Raw genomic sequence first — 26871 nt, 5'->3', positions numbered from 1 at the left:
ACATTTTCAGAAACTTCATTCGTTTTTCATCATCCGTTTCCTAGTGATTTTTAATAAATCATAAGGCCTAAATTTTCAAAGCAATTGACCAATTACGTCTTACATCCAGAAATAGTAGTATTTAGTTTGATTACCAAATCCAACATGTAGGTCTGCTGAGTTAGCACTTATTGGAATTTTAAAAATTACCAATTCATGATTTTGTGTTATTATCCAAAGACAGTTTTCAAGAGTTCTCCTTAGGAAGAAAATACCATATGATTTCACTTATATGTGGAATCTAAAAAAACAAAACAAATGAACAAACAACCGAAGAAACAGACGCATAAATACAGAGAACAAACCAGAGGTTGCCAGAGGGGAAGGACATGGGGTGGGGGATGGGTGAAATAGGTGAAAGGGATTAGAAGGTACAAAGTAAATAAGTCACAGAGATGAAAAGTGCAGCATGGGAAATATACTCAAAAAATAATAATTTTCTTTAGTTACTAGATCGATAGCTTGCAACTTTCTACGGATTTATGTATATGTCCCTAATACTTATAAATGGAAATATTTTTTTCTTCATTTAATATAGGAACAGAGTGTTAATCACATAAGGTATTTTAACTCTGTTGCAATCTCATATTTTATTCACCCCTATATTTTCCTTCAATTCAACTCACCATCTTAAATGTTGGCCTCTCAGAAGTATTTTTCAATGATTTATATATTTGACATATATATTTATATATATAGCTGGTCTGAAGAAGGCAGGTAATTGATGTTCTTTGCAGCCTGTGTCTGATGCTATCTCAGGTACATACAGTCTTCTCATGGCTGTTGTTTCTTGTCACCTAGGACTCAGCTCAGACATTACCTGCTCGAGGAGGCCTTCCCTCTGCATCCAATCCAGCTAAAGGAGTCTCTGGTCCCCTGCCTCCATGTGCTCTTTGTTATCATTCTGATTTATTTTCTTCATGATCCTAATTTCTTTCTGATAGTATCTTGCTTCTTGTTATTTATGGGAAGCTCTCAGCTACAGTGAGCTATATTATCCATTTAATTATCTGTTTTGTCATCATTATGTCCTCAGTGCCTATAATGGTGCCTGACACCAAGAGGGTGTGCAATAAAGAAGTATTGAAAGAATATGTATTCTAAGTTGCTGTTAGGACCAAGGTCACAGAAAAAAAATATAGAACTGGCACAAAATTAGAAGAGAGGGAACCTCTCCCAGGCTAATGATATTGGATAATTCTTTACAAGCCACACTATTGTGCACCACAAGGGCAAAATCATTTCCTGTCCTATCTGTAGTCACCACTTTTAAAGGAAAATGGGACACTAATTAAAATTGTTATGCCTGAAAAGAAGTGGAGAAAAATCACTTTTAAAATAACAATTTTTTAGTTTATTTATTTTTTATTTTTGAGAAAGAGCACAAACAGGAGAGCAGTAGTGAGAAGGAGAGACAGAATCTCCAGCAGGCTCCATGCTATCAGTGCAGAACCTGATGTGAGGCTTGAATTCATGAACTGTGAGATCGTGACCTGAGCTGAGATCAAGAGTCCGATGCTTAACCGACTGAGCCACCCAGGTGTTCCCAAATAACAATTTTTACAAAGAGGAGAGGGGCACCTGTATGACAGTCAGTTGAGTGTCCACCTCTTGATTTCAGCTCAGGTCATGATCCCAGGGTCATGAGATCAAGCCCCTCATCAGTCTCTGCACTGAGTGCGAGCCTGTTTGGGATTCTCTGTCTCTCCCTCTGGCCCTCTCCCACACTCACATGCTATCTCTCTCTCAAATCAATCAATCAATAGAGAAGAAAATGAGGAGGAGATGGTATTCCTGAAGTGGTAAAAGAGTTGACATAAGTATTTTAAGAAGACTATAAATGATTTTTTTAAGTAAAGATTATTTTTATCCTTTTAACTTTCACTGGGGGAAATTTCATTTTGAAGCAGATCCTCACAAATCATAATTTAAATCCTACACACACAAGGACCTTTCTGTTTCCTTTGTCAGGTCCCATTAACCCTTTGGAGGGCTGGGGAGACCTTCACACTTGGTCGTGGCTCTCTTTTCTCCTTTCCCAATGGCACTGCCCTCTTCCTGGGACAGAGATGGCCATGCTGAGCAGGCAAGTACCACCTGGAAAGAGAACACACACTGAGTAGCGCCAGGTCCAAGTATAAAGGAAGTTGGAGAAGACTAGGACCCAGTCTGAAGGAGGGCTAGAAGACAGAGAAAGCCAGCAGGAGACTATACCTCATTTTTGTTCTTAACCTTTTACTCAAGGGTAATATTATCAGAGAAAGTCCTAAGTCATGTGTATAAGAAGATCAACTTTTACAGACAGAGCACCCCTATACCATGCCTGGAAACAGAGCATGCATGACCAGTGTCCCGGAAGTTCTCCTTATGGCCCCTTCCTGTCACTAACCCTCCTCACCAAGGGTAACCACTCTCCTGTTTTGCTTAGTTTTATACTTTAAATAAATGGAATTATGCAGGATGTATTATTTGGTGTCTGGCTTCTTTCATTCTCTATCACGTTTATGAGATTCATTCACATTTGTCATGTATTATGTTTGTTCCTTCTTGCTGCTGTGCAGTGTTCCGTTGATGAACACAGCACATCTCATTCATTCTGCTGCTGACAGGCAATTGAATAGTTTCCTTCCTTGGAGAAGGGGGTGGGGGGCTATTCTGAATAGTCTGTTATAAACATTCTAGTACATCTCTTTTGATGAAAGTATGCACATACACACATACATTCCTGCTGGAGATAGAGCTAAGAGCAGGATTTCTGGGTCATAGGGTGTGCATATGTTCAGATTTAGCAGATGAGCCAGTTTCCAGAGTGGTTATAAGTATTTACACTCACACCAGTAACACACGAGCATTTTAGTTCCTCTACCTCCTCCCAATATTTGGCATTTTCTGTTTGTTTTCATTTTTAACCATTGTGGTGGATATTCAGTGAATGTGTTTTAATTTCTATTTCCTTGAGGTTACCTTGTTTTTAATTGCTCCAGTCACAAAGTTTTGGTATTATGTCCTATACTGAACCCAAAAGTGAGCTACCCAGGAGATTATACACAGAATGAGACAGGCCAAATTCATTCCAAGACAGAAAGGTTAAAGGTTCTTGGACTCAGAACCAAAAAGAAAAAATAAAAGAGGGCAGCAAGGTTACTTCTGAATCAACTTCACTTTTCCCCAGCAGTTCATCAGACAAGGCAGAACCCATCTTTTCAGATAAAGTAACTCTCTATTCTAAGAAAAAGAAGAGTCGACTAAAAAAATCTTCAGTCTTCACTAGAGAAATGGCTACATAAATACTAGACTATAAAATTCAGAAGAATAGTTTCATGATGGACAGATATGCGACAGACTTTGTCCTCACGCTTATGACCATTCTAAAGTACCCAGAAATTCACAAATTAATGTCCTTGATAAGCCTCAGAAATCACAGTTCTCATTAACATCTCTCCAGGAGTAAAGCGAAGAGATATTTAATCACCACTGCTTGTTTGTTCCTGCCTTTCTCTTTGGCTAATGTGTCAAATTATGGGCCGAACTCATTTGAGGAAGCCAGATGGAAATACAGAACATTGTAGCCGAAATTCTGAGGCTACCCAAAGAATCACGACATTTGGTTTCTGCTTCTTAGAGACAAGCAGTGGGGCTGGATTTTGTGTCTTTGTAAGGGTCCTGCCTCAGAAGTCACGGGCTGGTCAAAAGTCTTTTCACTTTAAAAATCCATTAAAGTGGTGCAATTATACAAGTTTTTTCCATGGGAGAAGCTGGGCAAAGCATACACAGGGCCTCTCTATTTTGGCAACTTCTTGTGGGCAACAGATATTTCAAAATGAAATTTAAACATCCTAAATGTCCGTCTTCTAAGACAGAGAATCCATAAAAATGAATCTCTTTAGATTTCCAACAGATATAAAAGTGTTCTGCAATTTTAACAGCAATCACGTGCATTCCTTTAGTGTAGACATAGTAGAGAAACTCCCGTCCAAAATGCCTCTTAAAAGATTTTTACACAAGTTGGAAGCATTGGTGCACTAAGCTGTGATAATACTGGAGCACGATGTCGCAAGTGCTCTGGTTTAATGATGGATATATGATAGTGATTTTCACCGCTTTATTTCTCCAACATGAAATTGCCACTTAGCTTTCATAAAAATTTTAATGAAAAAAATAAGAACATAATCAAATAGTCTGCAAACAAATCAGCAAACTAGTTGGATATAATGGCTTGCGGTAGGTCAACTATGTTAGCCTCACATAAGAAAGATAAATAGAATTATTTCTAAACTCCCATGAGATGCTGATTGAACAGGAAAATACAACCAAATTATTCATCCACCTCCTTTAGCTTCTAAATTATTGCAATTTTAGTCGTTCCGACTTAACTTTAAAAATAAATGACCAGATTTTTAAGTGTGAAATAGGAAGCAATTAAACACTTAACAACTTTAATTGCTTCAATTAAAACTGAAAATAAAATAATGAAGATTATGCATTTAGATTTCCCTGTGACCATAATATGAGAGTTTTCTTTTTATAAGCTGTAAAGGAAAACAGAAAACTTTTGAGAAATTAATTATTCTTTACTGATTTTTAACACATGAATTTTTCTTCAGGAATAATCTGCTATGTCTCTTTGTAGAGCTTGCTTTCCTGGAGACTCTCACACATCTTTTTTTTTTCCCCCCCAACAGATACTTGTTTTCAGTGAGGAAAGGCAAAAAGGAAATAAACAAAGAACGAGTGATTAAGTAAATGCCTCAGTGTAGATAAGCACCTCATAAAAAGTGATAAATATACCAGACATCAGGATGATTTAGTGGAAATGCTATGCATATTGTAAAACATATGTGAATTTATCCATAGGATAAAATAGAGTGAACGAAAGCTAAATATTCCCACCAGGTAAATAATACATGTGAAGTTGGATAATGCAAACAAATTCTAAATATGCATAAAACATAACCAACTAAATACATATTTACTTAAGAGGTCCCATAGAAATGTATGCTATTCACTAATATTCATATAATATTAGTATGGAACATATTAAAGGGCATTTGGTCACACATACCAAACATGCAAAGACTATGATGAGTGTTATATATCAGCTAATGTTAGCTTTTCACAAAGGAATGTGAGACCCCAAGAGAGGTAATTAGACATCATGGTAGAAGGAGGTGACTGGAGCATTATCTTACAAAGGAAGTAATACTTGTGGCAATATGATAAAGTTATGAACACACTTGCTCTCAGAGTCAAACAGTAGGAGCCTCAATCAATACAGTGACCTTGAAGCACTGATGGAAGCAAATTATTTTTAGGTAAGACTGAAAGAACCACGATGTGTATTTAATGTCACTTTCGTTAGAGGAAACTTGCATTTCTTTGCTTTGAATGCTGCATATGTAACTAAATTTAAGGCTCACTTACTCTTTTATTCATTCATTCACACATTTGCTCATTCACTCAACAGCAGTGAACAAAATGACAGAAATCCCTGTACTGTGAGGACAGTAAACAAGTGGATAGTAAGTCCTACAACATAGTATGTCAGATGGGGAAAATAAAGCAGGCGGGAAAGTGGAAAGGGGATGGTTTGCAATTAAAATAAGGTCAAGGAAGTTGCAATCTGTGAGGCAAATGGAAGAAGAGGGAGGGAGCCTGGCAGCTCTCTCAGAGAGTAATGTTCTAGGTAGAGGGAACAGCAAGTGCAAAGAGCTTGTGATGGGAGAAACCTGATGTGTGTGAGGAACGGCACTGGGGGTGGGGGGCAGTGGGGCTGGAGTAGACTGAGAAGCAGAGATACGGAGGACAGAAGAGTAATGCTTATATGGTATAGTGCATTTGAAAGGCTTCAGCTTTCACCCTAAGATGGAAGAATATGTTCTCTCATGGAAAGCAGCAGGTGGGCTGGTGGCGAGGGACAACTTAGCTGGAGAGAAAAATTAGGGAGGGGGGGGCAGTGGAGACCATGGCTGGTTAATCTGGTTTTATTCTGTTTGAAAGCTTATCAGTTATCCCTAAATCTACCTTCATGGGGATGAGTGAAATCATAAACCAGGGGTCCAATTAGGAGATGTGAGTTCCATTCCCAACCAGGACACTGATACCTCTCTGCCACTTCCCTATAGCCACAGGATTCTTTGGTTCCTCCTTCATTTTTGTACAGTAGAATATTGTGGGCAGGTGGACTTTCTTTCCCCCGTGGATTTTTAGTGGCCTCCCATGTAGAAACATTAACAGACAGCAAGCAAATATATCACGCTTGCCATATTTCTTCACCCAGACATACCGGCAGATTTTATGTTGATGAAATAGAACTTAAAGATATTATTTCATTAAAGTTGAGTTGCTGTGCACTTTCGCTCCCTCTGCTGGTCGTGAGGAATGTGAATAACCACAACTCTTAACACTGCTCTGCTAGAACAGTTCAAGAGCCACCTGCCAGATGTGGTGTTGCCATGGTTTAAGCTAGAGGAGACAGAAAATCGAGCAAGTAGTGCGTATTTAGGCAAACAAGCCCACGAAGGAAAGATTCATTCTCTGACCTGCTCATGATAGAGCTGTGGAATCATGTGGAGCCTCAGGGCCCCAGGAACTTAGGGGCAGAGTCAGGTCTTGGAGAAATGTATTCAGTGCTCCTCATAAGTAAGAAAACCTCACGGGTAGTGCGACTGTGCTGTTAACAAAGAGTTAACGTAGCTTTATTTGGAGGGCCCCTTTCTTGTGAGCTGATCATAATTTCAAGGTAATAACTGGTGGGAAGGAGTTTCTCTTGATGTTCATTTTTTAATATGTTAGTAGGGCAATAAAATTCTAGGTTAAGGTCATTTCAATTATTCTCTGACCTCATTTAATGACCACTTGGATTGGATCTTAAAAATATAGTTCCATAAAAATAAGCAGAGTCCTAGAGTTTTTCTTGGGTTTTAATGCGTTTGCTCTGTGAGACCAGAAGGAAGTCATCACCACCAGCAAAGCATTTATTGTCAAGTCTTGTGTGTGCCTGGTGTGACCTGAGGACGTGTGCCAAATTAAATAAAAGAAGTTTTGACATCATTTGGGAAGAAATTAACTTGTATCCTTATTGTTTTAATAGGTCAAACATTCCCTACTCCCTCCCATCCAATGACTTACACCAACAATAAAAGCAGATCCATTGAACACACATCACACTTCCTGGGAAAGCAACAAAGACAAGACTTGCATCAGTCAGGGTCTTTGCGCAGTGTTTGTGGCTCTTTTTATCTCTACAGGAGGCAGAGGACTGGAGGAGCTCCCGCTTCCATCCTCCATCCTGCAGGTGACCTACGGGTCGTGTTGATGCAAGTGGTGAAGGAGAAGAAAATGCCTGACCCTCATTTCTTGACAGCACTGCTGGCTTCAGGAGTGATGGCATTGTTCTCATCAGTCACATGGTATGTTTTGCCTTCTTCCTTGTATGACAGTTATATATATATATATATATATATATATATATATATATATATGGATATATATATCCAAAGCATATATATATATATATATGCTTTTCTTATCCAATTTCTTGGTTATAAACTCACCATCTGAGTGACGGTTATAAACTCACTTAGGTCTGATACAATGTCTTATTCCATACAGCCCCTAGTATGCACTAGTTTCCCAGAAGAGAGGTTGAATAGCTAAAAAGTTATTTACTCAGTTGTAAATAAATGTTTGTTGAATGAGAGAATTAATAAAGTTATTCATTTGAGACTTTTCCAAAGTATACCAGAAGTTATGGATTGCCTTTAATCAATAATAATGATATTATTATTAATAGCTACATGCGGTAAGCATTTGTAATATGTCATGGACTGTGCTCAACTTTACAAATACTCTCGCACTTATCCATATAGTTGGATGAAGTAGGCCACAGTTATTTATCTCCATTTCACAGGTGGGAAAAATGAGGCTTAAAGAGATTAAATTACTTGCTCAGGGCTAGTCAGCTAAGGACTGTGCCACAACCCATTTACATCTTCCTTGATTATTGTCTTATGAAATGACTTGGCCCTATGGGGCAGTGGTATCAGGAAAATGGGGTCTCGTTCTACTAACCTGAAACTGCTTGAAACCCCATTCCAAAACAGAACAATCAAGGATCATAGTAGCAACTAGAGTATGAATATCTTTGGATTTATAGGGATCCAAATATCTGGAATGCCTTCTAAGGGACTTTTATCACATGTTCACTCATTTAATAAAACTATCTTGCTGCAGATAAAGTGCTGCAGATACAGAGATGGTAGCGACACCTCAACTCTAATGATTCAACAATTAGAATTGCAATCCAGTATGCTAAGGGCTTAATTCGAGGTGTGTAAGAGGCACCACGACAGCTTAGAGCAGGCAGCACGAAACTCTCCCTGAGGCTGGTCTAGACAGCCTTCTCAGGGAAGAGGACATTGGAGAGGTGTTTCAAAGGGCAGCTGATAAGGAAGGAGGGGAGGAGAGGGAGGCACACTGACAGAGGGCCAGCGTGGGGAAAGGCAAACGTGTCCATAAAATAGAAGTTGTCTCCCCTAAACTCCCCATTCAGTTCACACTTTTAGCCATCCTTGGTGAATGCAGTGCAGTATGTATTTTGTAAGGATACTCAAGAACCGCAGGTGCAGAGTGCTTTCTCGGATAAGAAGGCTTTTTTTCTTTTTTTCATTGAAAAACCCATACAACCACACATAAAATGTCTTGCTAAAGGCAAAATAAGGAATTGTTGAATGTTGGTGGATTGATTGAGACTGGTTACCAAAGTTGGCTAGAATACTTTGTAGAGGGGTCAGTATGAGAGCCCTTCCTGTGCCATTGGTCTCAAAAGAACCAGGTGAGAACAGGTAAATGGCACTGAACAAATGCATCCTCCCATGCCAATCTCAATACAAGAACAACAACCACATATATGTCTTTGAAAGAGTTATCGGGATGTTATGAAATAGCAAATGCTAACATTTATTTTTTGGCTACTGTGAAGCAGTAAATGAAAACTAAAATCCCTATGGCCTCTCTCTCAGTTTCTTGAGAATAGCCTCTATACTGATTTAAACCTTTGGAGTTGGCAGAATAGGAAAAGTACAGTTTTTAAAGATAATTAGCTATGATTTTAATGTTTCTTTTCTCTGTCACCTGTAATTAAAAATGCATATTTATTATTCTTTTGTATTTAAAGGTATGCTAAAAGCTGATATAGATTAGATAGATAGATAGATAGATAGATGATAGATAGATATCTCCTTGGACTAATGTTTGAAGTTTCTTTGTAAAGCCTGTGAAATCTGACTGCCCTATTTCCACATTATTTAGATACCCTTTCCTGCCCATAACTTTAATTGGCCATTAATATTATTTTTAAACATACCTTTTTTCATATTAGAGATGAATACTGCCTTAAATGGAAATGCATGCATAACCTGTTATGATCTCTACATGAGATCATATCCATGTGAGCCAGACCTTAGTTCAGCATGTGTTAAGGTGATGTATATCAATTTCACCATGCTCTGGTCAAAACATTTCCTGGACATCGTTCTCACTTTAGATGATAATTAGCAAAGCATCAGATTGTTTATTCCTTTATAAATTATTAAACATCAGTGAATCAGGAAACTATTTCTCAAATTGTATTTATAGGTATTTATTTTCTGAAAGGCTCTAACCATAAGATTTTCTATGCGATAATTATTAGTATAATTTCTTTGCGGAAAGACTATTTGCTGCACATTTAACACTAAGTAGTGTAAATAATGTGTAGATTGTAGGCTGTATGGATTTTTAGTAAACGTTAAGTCTAATTTCCCTTAACAAGTCTAGTTGAAAAAAGCACGTTTCAATTGATAAAAGAATATGCCACTTTCATTCTTCTCTGGCAAGTCAAAGGGCTTGTCCATTTTCTTGACATTGTATTTACTTAAAAGAGTTTATCTAAAGGGAAAGAGCAAGGTTGCAGGCAGCTTAGAACAATGTTGTAATTGTCACTAATTAAGTGCCCTCAGCTGTGTCTATACTGGGCCACTGTTTACTTGCCTTACACATACTCAGCTGTAGGTAGCCACACTAAAAATTCCTCCACTTATTACTTTCCTTTCCGTTTTCATCTCTATGTGGTGAAATATTGACAAATATGTCACATTTGACTTTCACACTTTGTTTTGTGAGTAGGTAAATTGATGATGCAACTAGTCTCCCTTACTTTGAATTATCTGTATAAAATATGGGTTGCAGTTGGAGGACACTGGCAGTTGCTCACGGACTTGACTGATGAAATGTTTCTGAGGAGCAGAAATGTAGCAAAATTGTCCTTACAGTATGCGGACATGTTCTCAAAAATCCTCTTTATAGCCATGGCAAGCAATGCCCAAAGCCGGCTGGAAATTGAGCCAGCATCCAACCACCAACAAAGTTAACTGTGACTTACAGACCTAATCCCTTACTGGGATCTATTTAGCATCATATTTTAACCACTGAAGCTTTCAGCCTTAGAGACCTGTAGGAGTTAATTTTTGCCACCTTGAACAATTCTTAAGCTTGTTTTTTTTTTGGCCTTAGCTGCCATGTCTGTACAAAAAAATAAGGGGAGACTAGACCACTATCCTCAAATTTTAATGCACAGGTGAATCTTCTGGGTATCATTAATTCACATTTGGATTTGAGAAGCCTACAGTGAAGGTGGAGAGTCCACATTGGTTCCCAGATGCTGATCCATGAATGCCAAGGAGCTAGCTGATTTCTAGTGAGTTCCTCAACTCTGACATTCTCTCATAGGATCTTTGCTTGTGAAATATGCTTTATCCCAGATTAAGTGATAAATGCGCATTTCACTGATTCTTTGGGGGGGGGGGTATCATGTTATACATCATCTTATACTGTCAGTGAACAAGATAATGAAAGAGCAACTGAATTTAACTTTGGACTGTTTTCTGAAGTCTTTAAATTCATAAATGTACAATAATTGTAACTGTAGAAATTGAATACCAAAACTGTGTGCTCATGATTGTATCACTAAATACTAAATGGCAGAAAAGTAGACAGCATCTTCATTATCATTACCATTTCAGAACTTCCCAGGGCTGTATGAGGTACCTATCAGTGTTAGCTATTTCACTTCCTTCATTGTCGATACAAATGCATTTTGAGAATAGAATGAGCTTTTGAATATTTATTTCTGAAATGTTTCATGGATTTCATTTTGATGCATTGATTTTCTTCAAGATACCCAGAACTCTGGACATCTTAAATTTTTCTGCAGTTTTGCCTCTGGCCACATTTCTCCCATATACCACAATACCACTCCACTCAAGCTCCCCAAAATCAAATTAGGTGGAATTTTATTGAAGAGAACTCTCCTTCTGGAGTCTTTTTATTGGATTCAATTGAACAGGTAGGTTTCTAAGAAGAGCAGAAATACACTCACAAAATTTAAAAGCCTCTATACTTCTTGTTTCTTGGGATGTTATTTTAGCATCTGCACTCAATTTCAAAATCAGCTTGCCTATTTCATATTCTTAACAATTTTATAAACCTTGAACAACATTTATCCATCTTGCTCTCTTGGTTTTATTGTACCAATTGCTAAGTGATGGTATGGAGAATTTTAATAGAAATATTCATTTCACATTTTTCTTTAAGAGATTAAATGCAGCAGGGGCAAATATTTTTTAAAAAGTCTTTCCAATGTTGTTCAAAGCATAATATGAAAGGCCAGAGTAAGGGTTTATGCAGATAATGCATTCATGACTGAACTATTTGTATATTAAATATGGTCATGGGATATAAATTAACTTAAGCTCTTGAAATTTATAGATGAATTCAAAAATGTAAATCTTCTCAGAAAAAAAGCTATTTATCTCATCCGTTTGTATGGTAATTGATGGTTCATAATGAAATAATCTGATGCACAGAGTCCAGCTAAATTAGTCTGCCCATAATGCACTATCTTGAAGTGACTTCACATTCTCATTAGAGCCTTTCTAATTTCTAAAGCAAAATTAATGCAATTAGTGATCAAATCAATACATATTGATCATGAGTTTCTTCAATATGGCATGAAAATATCAGGTCAAAAATAAAGAGCTTTTTTAAATCATGGAATTAATATAAGAAATTTAACTTATGAAAAAAAAAACCCAGCTTTGTGCTATTTTCCACAGTAGCTATTGTTTATGAGAAAGTAGCAATATTACTTTTACCATTGTTTGGGTGAAATTCAACATAATGTGCTATGCCCCCAACCCTTCCCCCCAACACATCAATACTGTATTCATTGTCCATATGGATTTTTCTCCCCATAAATATCCAAAAGCAAATTTTTTCCTCATGGTGCAGAATTTCAGATGACTAATTACTCAAAAGCATTTCTTTCTTTTCACATGCAAATGTAAGCAAGATTCCAAGGAGAAGTACACCCCCCACAACCCCTCGACCCAGTAAATGTACCAGTGTTGGAGTGGGCTGCAGTTAAATGTATGCAGGAAGGAACTTGAGGCCCAGAATAAAAAATCAAAACACATTTGTGGAAATCAAGAGACTGTTGCTTTTCTACATACTAATCAGCTTATTTCAGTGTGAAATAAAATACTTCCAAGAAAAGAAAAAAAAAAAAAAAACACCTCAGTCCCTGGAGTCCCTTCCATGCCCACCCAAATGGATTCTGAGATGAGTTCAACTAGTGTCTACGGAGGTTGTGAGGGCAAATTAGGGGTGGACTATCTCAGCCGTTCAACTTCTGGTTCTAAAAGTCACCAGATTGTGTAGACTGTGGAGGAAATTTCTGAGTAAACTCAGAGAAAGGGATCATAGTGTTGGGTCACGTCTACCTTTGAGATTTTCCAAAGGCTAAGCTGGAGAGACCTGATCCAAGGCCGTAAGACTATGGACAATAGCCATGGCCACAAGCCACTTTTCCTAGGTCTTATTTCATGACGGTATTTCGAGAAGTTTTGTGACTTGTGAATAAATTCCCTTTTTTGTCTGTGATTAAATTGCTTTGTTTTAAGAAAGGTAATTAATTTGAAGTTTCTCCTGCAATTTTTACACCATATGAACATGAATAAAGCTTTTCATGGCATGTAAATTTATAAACTGTGATTATGGAAATGAATGGCAGTGACAGGTGTACATTTTATTTTGTTTGCAGACTAGTCCCATTTACTTGAAAGTGATTTCACAGATTTTGGGTAAAGTTCAGACACGTTTTCACTGGTATGAAACTCTGGTGCTTCTGATGAAGCAACCTGGCAGAATTGATTTAATATCCTCACCAATGTCACAGTTCTTGAAATTAGAGAGTGTTTTGGTGAAAATAACGGATTTGTATTTGCCAAATCATTTTTTAATTCTCCTGAGGGAAACAGTATATATGTTTATAGTGTTTCTAGAATAGTATTTTAGAACAATATTTCCCTAAATGCGTTCTATGGTCGCTAGCCCTATGTGATGCTTTGGTGAAAAAAAAAATGATTCTATGGATAAATATGAAATTTGGAAATGCTTCATAGACTTCAACAGTTTTCAGGAATTTACAGTGCACATTAGCATAACAAAAGCTCTGAGAAGCCCTGCAGTAAAGAAATCTATTTAATGTTTATTTAGCTCAGCCTTTCCAAATTAACTTGGCACTCAGGTTTTTAGTATTTCTTCTTCTAAAATCTACCAATGTCCCTTTGGATCTACTTTGGGATACTTTGATTTTGATTTGGTAAGTGGCAGGGAAGTTATAAAATCTGAATTCTGGGAATATGCTGAATGACAATAGCCACTTCACATTTGATTTTGGCCATCAGGAGACAGCTGGCAAATCCAGTTCATGAAAATACTTCTCTCCCCAATATTAATGTCTTGTTCCTCAACCTGAGATACTTCAATCAAATCAGCACTTTAAAAATCCACTAAGACTGGGGCACCTGGGTGGCTCAGTCGGTTAAGCGTCCGACTTCAACTCAGGTCATGATCTCGCGGTCTGTGAGTTTGAGCCCCGCGTCGGGACTCTGGGCTGATGGCTTGGAGCTTGGAGCCTGCTTCTGATTCTGTGTCTCCCTCTCTGCCCCTCCCCCGTTCATGCTCTGTCTCTCTCTGTCTCAAAAATAAATAAACGTTTAAAAAAAATTTTAAAAAATCCACTAAGACTGACAATAATCTTTACCTGTACCACCTATTCTCTAATCTCCCATTTTCTGAGGAAAATATAAAATAGCTCTTAAAAGAAATTAAGTAATACATATTCATTATAGAGAATACAGATAAATGGGAGAAAAAAATTCCCCATGATCCCTACAAATGTATTAATGTATATTTCTCCTGTGTTTTTATTTGAATAGAACTATGTATTCAATTGCATTTGGTACATACTATTTCATAACCTATTTTGTTTCACTCAGCAATACACAGTGTATACGTTTCCATGTCATTCATCGTTTTTTTATAGCGTCATCGTTTTTTTATTGTGCTCATGTGCTATACCTTTTAAATGTTTATTTATTTCGAGAGACAGGGAGAGCAGGGGAGAATCAGAGAGAGAATCCCAAGCAGGCTCTGTGCTGTCAGCATGGAAGCTAACATGGGGCTCGATCCCACAAATCGTGAGATTATGACCTGAACCCAAATGAAGCGTTGGATGCTTAACCAACTGAGCCACCCAAGAGCCCCATACCATATGTTTTAGAAGGTACAAAACATACAGTGAGTAAAGAGCCATGTGTTGAAGCGCTCCTGTGTGCTCCTGTTAGGTATCAAGCAGGGCAGGTCCTGTGCAGACATCACTGCGTTGCTGCAGGGGCTGAGGGATGCAAGGAGGTCTGTTCCTCCTGGGGGCGAATCCCTCCCTCAGTAGGGGGAGATCAAAGACCAAGCAGAAGCTGAGCACACTGTCGGAGTCGCCCCCCCTCCCCCCAGTCCCCTTCTCCCTAGCTCATCTTCCCAAACACCTACCCTGGCATGGCTCTCCTTGTAAGTGCATCTTCCTCACAGGTCGGAGGTGACATTCACCTTAGAGATGGTCTCTGCAGTGCAGAGCAAGCACTGCCCTCCCCTCACAGTCACAGTGCAGGATAGTCAGTGTCTCTGCCTATTATGATGTCTGGGATGATCAGAGCACCAGCCAAACCCACCAGCCAGCTAAAGCTGCTCTGGAGATGTCTGGTGGCTACTCTATACCAGAAGCCCCCATGGATTCCCCAGGATTGGACCTTGGTTTCTGGTCAAGCTCTGGAAACCTGTGTCCTGTTGCTGTGGGCTCTGATCTTGCAGTGGCCTTGGCAGGAGCTAAGGGTGGTACTAATTTGATTTGATTTGATATTTAAAATTACTCCTTGTGGACATGCTGTGCACACTTATGCCCAAGGTTACAAGAATGCTTGCAGTAAGACAGGGGGATATATAACAGTTAAACAGGGGGGGACATATAACGAGATTTTCAGAGGAAATGGAAACCAAAACTCATTATCTTTTTGAAAAAGGTTTCTCTAAAGACTCCAGTCTGAATTAAATGCTCCCTTATTTACATTTCCCAACTATTTTGCACATTCCTATGATTCCTGCCACCCTATAGTGTTTGCCTATCCGTCATTGTCCAGGCATGTGAACAACTGAAGAAGATACCACCCTGTCTTATTTGCTTATTTTTAAATTTTTATAATCCAGCAGAGACCCTAGACGCTAGTTGTGGAGTAGGGAGCTTGGGCTCTTATTCCAGCTTAGAGAAGTGGTTAAAAGCACAGACCCTAGAGTTCAGGTCTCAATCTCTCTCTGCTTGGGTTTCCCCATCTTAAAAATGTAGATGATGATAGTACCTGCTATTCTGAGTACTATTCCGAGTAATAATGGTTATTCTGAGTAATAATGAGTTTGTATTGATAAGGCACTGCAAATAATGTCGTATGGCTATCAATTTAATTGTAGTCATACCAAATTGCTACTGAAGCCTCTGGTTCTTTACAGGTACAAGTGAGATATATTGGAAGTGACCAGCACAGAACCTGAAACATGCTACAAGCTAGGTGGATACTTTCCGGGCCACACTTACAACCACTGTGTCTGCTCGTGAAAGTTTTAGATGGGGCAAGAACGACAGTACCTAAAGATGTGCCCTTCAGCAACTTCTTGGGCCTCTTGCTTCCCAGCCCTCTTTCCTGCACATCTGTAGTTGGTCATGCAGTTGGCTACGTCAGTTAAGTTAAACCACCAGGTTGTTGTGGTCGCTTCTCGTGAAAGGAGAGATCAGAAAATGTATGTGTGTTGGGTGGGAGTACTCATGTTAAAAGAGTAGGAAATGCTCAACCATGTCTTCCCTGAACCCTTTCTCTCATAAGCCGTGACACTCTGTAACGTAGGCAAGACAAGAAATTACAGTGGGGTCTTCAGACGGGAGATGCGAAGGAGGCCCATTTTTAATGGCATTGAAATAAGAGGTGAGCCTAAACCCATCATTGCTTATTTATGGCTGTAGTTATTTCTCTCTGGTACATCCCAGAGGGTTACTTTCTGTTGTTAATTGGAACTTCTAAGCCGTTTTTATTTACAAAGTGTTTTACAGTCATTGGTATTGATGACTTATAATTCCCCTATGAGTTAGGTGTCAGGATGAGGCATTGACACAGGCTCCACTCTCAGGAAGCTGAGACGTGAGGGTGGATAAATCTGCCGGCCCCCTCCCACACAGCAGCCATGGGGTCCTGGTTTGCTTTGTTGTGGCTTGTCGGAGGCATATTACCTTCTCCATGTGCTCTGATAGCAGCTAAGATCGGATTCCTGGATAAAGGGTCTTTACAGGAGGGACGGAGAGAAATAGCAACATGGCACGCTTATTTTGATTTTTAAAGAAGTAAGACAAATAACTGCCCGTTTATTGTTAAATTTGTAGTGCCAGTCATGACAAGCATAAGGATAGTAACACTTTTGCCAGCAGGGTGCTTATCTGTTTTACTAGTTCAGAAGGACTTGATTGATGTGAAAGGCCAAGGTCTCAGTGAAGATAATTTAGCCATTTCCATACAGTTTATGCTTGTGTTAGTTGTATCCTGCAGGGGAGTCCCAGGGGGTGGTTTCCCTGACCTCCCCTCTAAAAGGTAACACATAGGAGATTCCTGAAGGAACCATCGTCTAACAAGACTAATGATGGCTTCCATGCCTATTATCATTCAGAGACATAGAAAGAGGCTTTAGAAATGCAGTTTCACATTCCTCCCTTGATGTTCCACATGATCTATTAAGGCGTTATGTGGCAGATAAATTAATCATTAAAAACTTACTGTTAAGTCTTTACAAATAATAACCAGGTGTACCTTGATTATCTTTGATCTCAATATATATTTTTTCTGTCACTAAACAGATGATACATGGCAGTTGGTTTTACTGACAACTTTTCTGAGCGACTCAAAGAAAGAAGGCTATTTTCCTCCAGCGCTTTTTTTTTTGCCCCCCCCCCCTTTAAGTTAGAAGGGCTACAAAGAAGTTTTTCACTCAGTAATAGCTCATGACAGCCAGGATCACTTTTTCATATTGCTTTTCTGGGATGTTAGTATGAAGCCTCTCCCCTGTTTATTATTCCAGCCACCCTCCCATTTGATTTATTTCTCCCACTCACTGCTACTTAGTATTTAAAAGTTCTGACCAAGGGACATGCTCCACATCTTGTGCGCATTAGGTATTCCGTGATACACTGGATTCCACTTAATGCCATCACTTTGGATTGACGTGGATTTTTTTAATATAATGTGTTTTTCGTCACATTAACCACTTCCAGAGCTAACATTTTCTACATTCCAAAAAAGAAAAAAAATGATAATATGAAATAATACAAATGCAATAATCAAGGTGTGTGTATATATATATATATATATATATATATATATATATATATGACTTAATGATTAAATCATTCTTAAATGATTTAATATGCTTCTGGGGAAGCTCATGTTAATAGAAATTGTTTGAGTAACTGATAGATTCAGGAACAGCACCAGGAATGTGGTGACGGAGATGAGTGGTAACAGGAGAGGAAAAGGTGTCCTTCTGTAGGCAGTAGGCTTTGTAAAGCTTAAGGCAGGAAGTTTTGTTGAAATTCTTGTTCACACCACAGATTGCTACAATCTACTCCATTAAATAACGCATGCTTTTTATTTACAAAGTATTTTTATTGCCTCAGTTTAAATATCTTAAAAAGGTATTTTTATTGCCTCAGTTTAGAGACGTAAAAATTTTAATTTGGCATTTCAAAAATTCCTTCAAAAATCTCTTCTTTTGGAGATGTGTGATCTCCTTTTGTATTTTTTTCAATACCTTCAGTAAGGACTGCTTTATGGTTACGTATCAAAAGATGGGGATTACTTGGGAGGGGGAACTAAAATTCTTTTTCTGATCTGTTAAATACAATATATGTGAAAAGGGTATCTTTATTTCCTCTGAATTCTGGGAAATTGATAATGATATGCATTTTTACTTTTTAAAAGTTTATGTAGAACATGATTAATAGGAAGCAAAAATAACCAGATCTTCATAAAGATGTTGATTACAACAAGAACTTACTAGGGATATTGATATAGTTTAATGTTTTCTTTAAAATAAAAATGCTTTTGAAGGGACTAATGGCTATTATTAACTATGATAATAGCTAAAATTTATCAAATATCTATGTGTCAAGACTGTTCTAAGTGCTTCACATTTGCTACATCATTTTATTATCATGACATCATAATCTAGTAATTATTGTTTTTCCCTGTTTACGAAGCAAAGAGAGATGAAATAAATTTCTTAAAAACATAGGACTCTTTAAAGAGTAGGGCAATGATAGATGAGAAAATATATGTTCTCTTCTGAACACGATATAAGGCCTTGATAATGTAAGTTTTTCTTTTTCTTTTCTTGGTAAGACTGACAATCTATCCAGTACCATTTTGGCATATATTGATAAAACTGAGGTCCAGAGAAGTTAAGTGATTTGCCTAAAGTCACACAGCAAATTCGTGGTAAACAGGGAAAGCTCTTCAGCACCCTACCACACTATCTGAATTGGGTTTGTTTGGCAGCCTGCACTAAGACCAGAATGGTACCAGTGGTGAATGGATCCCACTCTCCAAGATAAGGAGGGAAGGGTATTTGGCTAAATAATATCAACCCCCTCTTCAATGAAAAACAAGACACCTTGGGAGTAGAGTAGAGCATAAGTCAGGATGGATCCAAGGTTCATTTATGGGCAAATGATATTTTTCTTGGATATGATCCTAACTTCCTACAACTAACTATATCCCCATTTTTTTTTGCGCTATACAGTGACTTGAATTCAGATTCATAATGCTTATGCTGACTGAAATCCAGTCTCAACATAAGAATATCTACTCTAAAGTCTTAGTGCTTTAATAATCCCTTTCTGGGGAATTAAAGAGACCAGCTAAAAAGATCACTGCATGTGGATCTTTTAAGTATTTTAGCATCTAGAGACAAACTAATTTAACAGAAAAGAGTTTTTTTCCCAAGTATTCTTAAGTTCAGATAATATAAACAATGAGCTTTTCCATTTGTGAATATGTCTGACCCTAAAATAGTAATGAAAATTAGGGGGGGAGCATTTACAATATGTATACTGTAATATGTATTTACTTTAAGACTATCTATCTTTGAGATGCTCAATCATGGTCAGATTTTAAAAATAAAATCACCCCTTAGATTATTATCCAATATGGTAGCATTAAAATCCCTGAAGATAAAATAGAAGCATGGGGAAGTTGTTTTCCATAGAAAAAAAACAAGGTAAAGGTGGAAATTTCCTGATTCTCATTCGCATGAACCTTTATGCCGATTTCTTTAGTTAGAGTTGCATGGATGGGAATAGGCACTGGGGATAGATACTCTTGGACTTCAAACTAAAATAATTACTTTGAGTTCTTAGATTTCTGGACTGCTCTGACTAAACACTAATTTTCTAGGTTCTTTTTCCTGTAAATGAGTGAACATTCACATGGAGAATACAGACTCACAAGCAAAAATCTTATATGACTTCCTTTCTTCCCTAACCTAGTGAAGAAGAAAAACCTTAAGAAGGAAGCATTTTCTCTTTACTACAGACATAAAGTTGTCAGATTTAGTAAAGAAAAGTACAGGACACTCAGTTATATTTGAGTTTAAGATAAAGAATGTATAATTTTTTAGAATTTATTTATTTATTTATTTATTTATTTATTTATTTATTTATTTATTTTAGTGTGAGTGCATCCCATTGAAGTATTTGGATGTACAGTATTTTATCCAGCAGCTCTAAGGAGGAACTCTCAGCCCACTCCTGGTTGAACATGGGTGTGGACATTGACCAGCAACCTGTGGGTCCCTGTGGAAATGGTTGCCTCATCGGGGCTATGGAAGAAAAGCACCCTGGTCAACAGATCTTGGTCCCTGCAATTGCAGAGGCACTGTCCCAGTGTTTGTCCTGTTATCTTAGGCTGCACCTGGAGAGATGGTCATTTTATCGTCTCCATGTATTGAGACAAATTCATGTGGGGGAAGTGGCCAAGCATGCAGGAACTGGGCCACGAGGCAAAATTAATCCTTCAATTCTTTTACACTATTCTGATGGAGGCCATTTTAAGCACGGCATTGATGTCTATATTCAAACGGCTGCATGGTAATCCGGTTGCATTCGTTGGATTATATTCAAGGTCTACAGGCTTCATCGAATTTAGGGCATAATTTGCTGACCAAAGAAATAAATTTTATGACAAAGAAGTATTTGTTGTGGGCCTTCTGCACAGTCTTCCAAAGGGGATTTTTCCAGGTACCCTTCCCAACTCTACAGTAACCAAGCCAAAATCATTTGTCCTTCTCAGTCTTGGCTTTCTTACCTCACTTCTATGCAGTACAGGAAGTGAAGTGGTTTGAGATATAAGACTTAGCTGAATATTATAACCAGAGCTGAGAAGTGATGACTTATCCAGCAAGTACTCAAATGAAAATCGGTGCGGATTTTTTAAAAGAGGTAAAGCCGTTGTCCCAGCAGTGATTTTATTCCCACCACTGGCTATTTATGATTTTTTTTAAAAAAGTAAATTAGAAGATGCAAAACATTTATAAGGAATTTAAATGTGTAGTGTAAAAAAAAACCCTCAAACCATCATCCTATTAAAAAAAAAAAATCTGATGAGTTATTTTAGCCAAGGACACTAAATTAACACAAATTGACCAGTGGTTTGAACAATAAGAATGATAACATTTTGACAAATCAATACACTAAAAGGCATGCCAGGAGCATTAAACAAAAGAGAAAAGCCAAAGAACTCTACGGAAAGGCATGTTTTCCAGCATAGCTGTTTCAATTGCTCAGTGTTCTTTTTTGCAGCATATGAAGGACGCCTAGTGCCCCCTAGCTGAAGAATCTATGTAGTTCCCCGCCCTTCCCCCACTTAAGGGACAGCTGACATTCTGGGTGCCTCTGCCCCTGCACTCCTTTAGCCCTTGGAAGAGAGCGGCTCTCCCTGCAGGAAAGCACAGGGCTGATGTAGGCTCTCTCTGCCTTGTCTTTTATAAGTTGTAGCAAGCAAAACTAACATCTTGTCTCTTTTTTAATGATTTGTTTCTCTCCAACACTTAATCCAAAAGGAAGATGCTCAGAGTGTTAAAGTGGTCCAGAGCCTCTAATGTTGCAGTAATGAGGTATGAGGAGCATGCATTTCCCCCTGGAAATCAAGTGCATTGTGAGTCAGGGCTTCCAAAAGCAGCCCAGTGTGTACCTGCAGGTTTCTATACCAGTGGCTGCTATTAATTTGTTAGAAATTAAGACAAGCGTGTCTATGGGAAAAGCTTTTTAAAAAAATCTTGCAAGAAAATAGACCAAGATGGATGTTTTTGGCTGAGAGACTACAGTTGGTTTTTTGGACTGGTATTTGCTATAATTTAAAAGTATTCTAAAATGAACACTTATAACTTTATAGGTTAAAAAAATAGAGTAAACTTAAACAAAACAAGAGTAATTGGGGGTTGTGTATTCAAGTTTGTCTTTCATTAGGTTTCAGGAGTTCTATATAAACCTGATACCTTTGTGAGCTTTCATGGTAGTATCAACTCAGTCTATCAACCATGCAGGAGCAGTTTCTATACTTCAAAGACCTAAAGCAGGAGAATATTACAGAGACCTCTTGTACCCCTACAGCCCTAGATACAGAATGTAATGGATGTGCCTCTTGAATTAAGAGAGTAGTTTTTAGCTCTAAACCACCTGGGCTGAGCTAGCTTTGTAGCAAATCATGTGGCAGCTGGAGAACCAATGTGGAAGTCGCTTTTGAACATACAGAGATGGATCCCTTAAATGAAATGCAAAATTACTGGTAGTAATGCGTTGTCCAAATACACTCCATTCTCCTTTCCTTCTTGAGTGTTGCAGAATCTCTGTATTGAAGTCAGGGACTCTATGTATCATGACTATTTTCCCCCAGAAGTGCCTGGCACATAGTAGACATTCAGTGAACTTCTCTTGAATGAATGAACTGTGAATCAAAACTGAATCAAAATTACATCGTCAGATCTGATCAGAATCCAATTAAGAACAAGCACAGGTTAAGACATCTAGCACAAATCCAGAACAAGTGTAGGCACTCAGTAAGTGCTAGATAAATATCCTCCCTCTAGACCTCAGGTTTTTCTGCTGTCTACAAATTTGTGCTCTTTCTGCAAGATGGTAGTTACCAAATGGCAACATTGTGACTTTGAAGATGTTAACAAGTGGTTAAAGAAATAAATACAAAAGCTCTGGGGCCAAATAAGTTTGGAAAATGCTGCTTACCTTATTTTGCCCTTAGAAAAGTACATCAGTTAAGCAACTTGTTTAACAATCTTAAAAAATCCTTTTATCTTTATGAGTTATATATGCATATAGTTCTACAGTGTTTGTTATAGAAAATAGAAACCTCTCGTCCCAGCTTTACATTTCCCATTTTCCAGAGGCACTTTTGATTCTGTTGATATTACTTTCAATATCTCTAAATAGCCCTAAACAACTATTTATACTCCTCTATTTTTTGATATATTGGTTTTAGGTACTATCTATTGACTGTGACCATGAAAATGTTAAGAAAAGGGCTCAGGCAGTGCTATAGCATCGAACAGTGCAGGCTGAAATTCAAGGGTGGAAGGACTAACAGGATACATACCCACCCCAGTCTCTTGGCATCACGTGGAGAGGGGTGCTTGGGCAAGCATGGCCTGACAAAAGGATGTGCTCTGGAGAGGGACACTTCTATTGCTCCGGTTGCTTTCTTTGTATGGGGGGTTTGGGTGAGGGAGTGTGACAGTGACATTTTATACAGATGAGGGTGGTGTTGCCAGTAGATATCAATACCTTGCAGCTTTATGCCCGTTGCCTACGGTAGTCACATTGGTCCCAGTTGACTCACTGCCAGGTAACCAGAGAAAACTTCGGGGTTCAACAGCAGACAATCCAGTATTGTCTTTTACTCCACCCTCCTGGTAGTTATTTCACACTTCGGTTAGATCAGTATTTGGTGTGTTCATTATTATGGCCATTTGAAATGCTATTCATGGTTGAGCTATATAGTCCCCTTTGATAAATTTCTCCTCCTGTACAACTTCTAGTTTTCTCTGGAGTTATTTAACTGTTTTATGTTGCAAAGTTTTCTATGTACCTATGACTAATTTACCCCCAAACTCTCCCTAAGTTGCATAACCTTCCTCTCAATATGTTCAAACACAGTCAACATTCCCTTGGGTTTGTCTTCTTGAAGACATCTCTCCCAGAGCCTTCAGATCTTCTCTAGTCTGGATGGCTTGCCCTCAGTGCCTGTCTCACAGTTGTGGCTGGCTTAGTTCCTCACCCTCATAGTGGTCACTGTTGGTGTCCTTGCTCAGATCCCCTTAAAGGGCTGGGGTGCCCATCCTGAAGTTGCTGTGTATGCTAATGCTTCACAGATGACTTTTCTCCAGCAAATTACCTGAAGTCAAATGGGAGCCACTTCAATCGATAGGTTACACCCTTCCCATAGTCAATGCTGGATTGATGCAGGAGTACAGATGTCTGGCCTCCTTGCCTTGAGGAGCAATTTATGCAGCTGAGCTCCCCATGGGATTGGGCTGAGCTGTTCTTCAGCTGAGTCCACATCCTTGTTTGCCTCCTTCCCCTGCCCTATCCTGCTTCCCTCTTTCCCTTTATCCTGAGAGCTCTTTCTCAATAGATCTCCCTCAATAAAGAACATGGATTCCTGTTTCAGGCTCCACCCTAGGAAACCTGACCTAAGACAACTATCATCCTGAGGAGCCCTTTCACATTTCTCTTGAATTTCTCACAGTTCTCCCTCATCTTCTGAAATTGTATCTTCTTCCGTCTTAGTTTATTTCCTTGGCTAAAGGCATCCTTTTGTAATTTCCTGAGAAAGGTTGCATGGGAGTTAAGTTTTAGCTCTTGAATGACTTAAAATATTGTAGGCTACTCTTACACATGATCAATAGTTTAGCTTGGTATAGAATTTTATATTGGAAATCATTTTCTGGCAGAATTTTAGAGGCGGGGTTCCATCCCTTCTAGTTTCCAGTGTTGTTAAGAAGTCTGGTGACTTTTTGATTCCTGAACCTTCTTTCTGTCACCTTTTTTCCCCCTCACTGGATTCTCTAAAGATCTGTTCTTTTCCCTAGTGTTCTGCAGTTTCTCAGTGATATGAGTTGATGCAGATCTATTCTTTGTTCATTATTCTGAGAGTGCAATGAAATCTTTCAGTCTGGCAACTTATGTGCTTTGGGGAAATTTTCTTGAATTATTTCTTAGAAGGTTTCACACTTAAGTTTTTTCTCTTTTCTTTTTCTGTTTGCAATTTCTATTATTTATATGTTGGAATTCATGAACTGATTCTTTTTTTAAAAAAAATCTTTTTATCTTATTTATCCTCTCTTTGCCCTTTGCTCTGTTTTCTGGGAAATTTTTTTTTCAATTTTATCCTCCAGCTCACATTTTTTTATTTCTGTAATCATATTTTTTAATCTCAAAAGCCATAACGGTCTCTGTTCCATTTTTAAAACATCCTTTTCTTGCTTTTGAACTCAAGATATTTACCTTATCTATCTGGAGTACATGATAAGTTTTGGATTTTTTTTCTGCATAGTTTCTTTTTTCTCCAAATTTCTTTCTTATTATCATTATTATTGTAGTTGTTGCCTCTGTATTTTATGATAGCTCAAAGAGCTCTCAAATTTCTGGTGGTGTTGGCTGACCTCTTAACTTTGGAAGTAAAGCTCTGTAAAGCTGTTTGGTACCTCCATGTGCTTGGGCAGGGCTCTTCAACTGTGTGCTTCCCTGTAGGGTTACTGGGCTGTGCCATTTCATTGGAGAAACATCTTACATTATTATATTGCCTAATATATATGTTCAGCTACATGTAACATAAAATTTTTAAAAAGAGTAGCTTAAACAAGGAAAAAGCTTATTTATATCTAATACAGGTTTGGGATTAGCATAGCACTCCAGAGTGTCCCAGACCCAGACATCCTCTACCTTGTTGATCTACTATTTTGTGGATGTTACACTGATTGATACAAGAAGGCTCAGTACCATGTCTACATTCTAATCAATAAGAAAATGGAAAAAGGGGGGCGCCTGGGTGGCTCAGTCGGTTAGGCGGCCGACTTCGGCTCCGGTCATGATCTCGCGGTCCGTGAGTTTGAGCCCCGCGTCGGGCTCTGTGCTGACAGCTCAGAGCCTGGAGCCTGTTTCGGATTCTTTGTCTCCCTCTCTCTGACCCTCCCCTGTTCGTGCTCTGTCTCTCCCTGTCTCAAAAATAAATAAAACGTTAAAAAAAATGGAAAAAGGGAAGAAAGTATATATATCCTATTCCTGTAAGTTATACATATAACATCTGCTTATATCTCAATTGGCCAGAAATATTGGCCCACATCTCATGGCAAAGTAGGTTGGCCTTTTATGATATACACATAGCCATATGACTAATTAAAAATTATACTACTATAGAAGAAGAGAATAATGGATATTAGGATACAACTAGAAGATGATGGCATAGTCAGTATATTTAAGGCATTTCTCTTGGGCAGGTCAAATCTCCCAGGAAAGATTCTTCCAGAATCCTGACTAGATTGCTATAACTCTGGCTGTCAGAGTTCTAGGAATTGAATGAGACAAAAACAAACAAACAAACAAACAAAACAAAAAACATAGAAGTAGCAATAGTGATAGTAATGGGGTCTGGGTCTCGTTATTTAGTGTGTAAACTTGTATTTAACATAGATAATTCTGGTTTTCTAGTCCAAAGACCAGTGCTCCAGAAATAATCTAGCTTTTGGTTGGGGGTGGGGGTGGGTTGGTTGGGTTGTTGAACAGTCAGCCACTTTTCTGCATGGAGTGGTAAGGAGGTTTGAGAATCTAATTTTCAACAAATCTTGGTTTTCAGTCCCGTCTTCACTTCTAGTTTCAGAAGTGTTGCCTCCAACTGCTGAGTACAGGAGAAATTGGGTTGCTTCTCAGCTTTCCTCACTCTTGACTTAGAATTCAGTTTTCTCAAGTCTCCCAAGTCATTAACCACTCACTCATCTGCTTTATAGCTTCAAAATTTTGTTTTTTGTTGATTTCTCACCCATTCTCTTTATCTGAGAAGTTTATGTTTAAAAAAAAATCCCTTACATTTAAAACAATCTCTTAACTTCTGAGATTCAACCCATTATCATTAACCGAAAACCTGAATTGTTCTTGAAAACGGTTCATTTTGAAACCTCACTTCTTTTATTCTTGGAGCATCTATTAACATTTCCTAAGGAAGGTACAATTTGGTGTGATGATGACGGTGATGATGATGATTATAGCCAACACATACTGAGTTCTTACTGGTATATAGGTAA

At 38.2% G+C, this 26871-nt stretch overlaps 1 long non-coding RNA gene across 5 annotated transcripts in view; it reads right to left on the bottom strand.

Moving 5' to 3' along the window:
* Positions 1-1903: 1903 nt before the first annotated feature.
* The window catches only part of LOC122238695, an 83542-nt gene continuing 58574 nt past the window's right edge, over positions 1904-26871 (bottom strand). For all 5 annotated transcript variants that reach the window (XR_006217762.1, XR_006217764.1, XR_006217770.1 and 2 more), the window contains one exon: positions 1904-2136. This is a non-coding gene — a long non-coding RNA (uncharacterized LOC122238695). The remainder of the gene's footprint in view (positions 2137-26871) is intronic.

The sequence above is a fragment of the Panthera tigris genome, chromosome B2 (genome assembly GCF_018350195.1).
Source record: "Panthera tigris isolate Pti1 chromosome B2, P.tigris_Pti1_mat1.1, whole genome shotgun sequence".
Taxonomy (NCBI): domain Eukaryota; kingdom Metazoa; phylum Chordata; class Mammalia; order Carnivora; family Felidae; genus Panthera; species Panthera tigris.
Note: the sequence above shows the minus strand (reverse complement) of the source record. Positions and strands in the feature narration are given on the sequence as shown.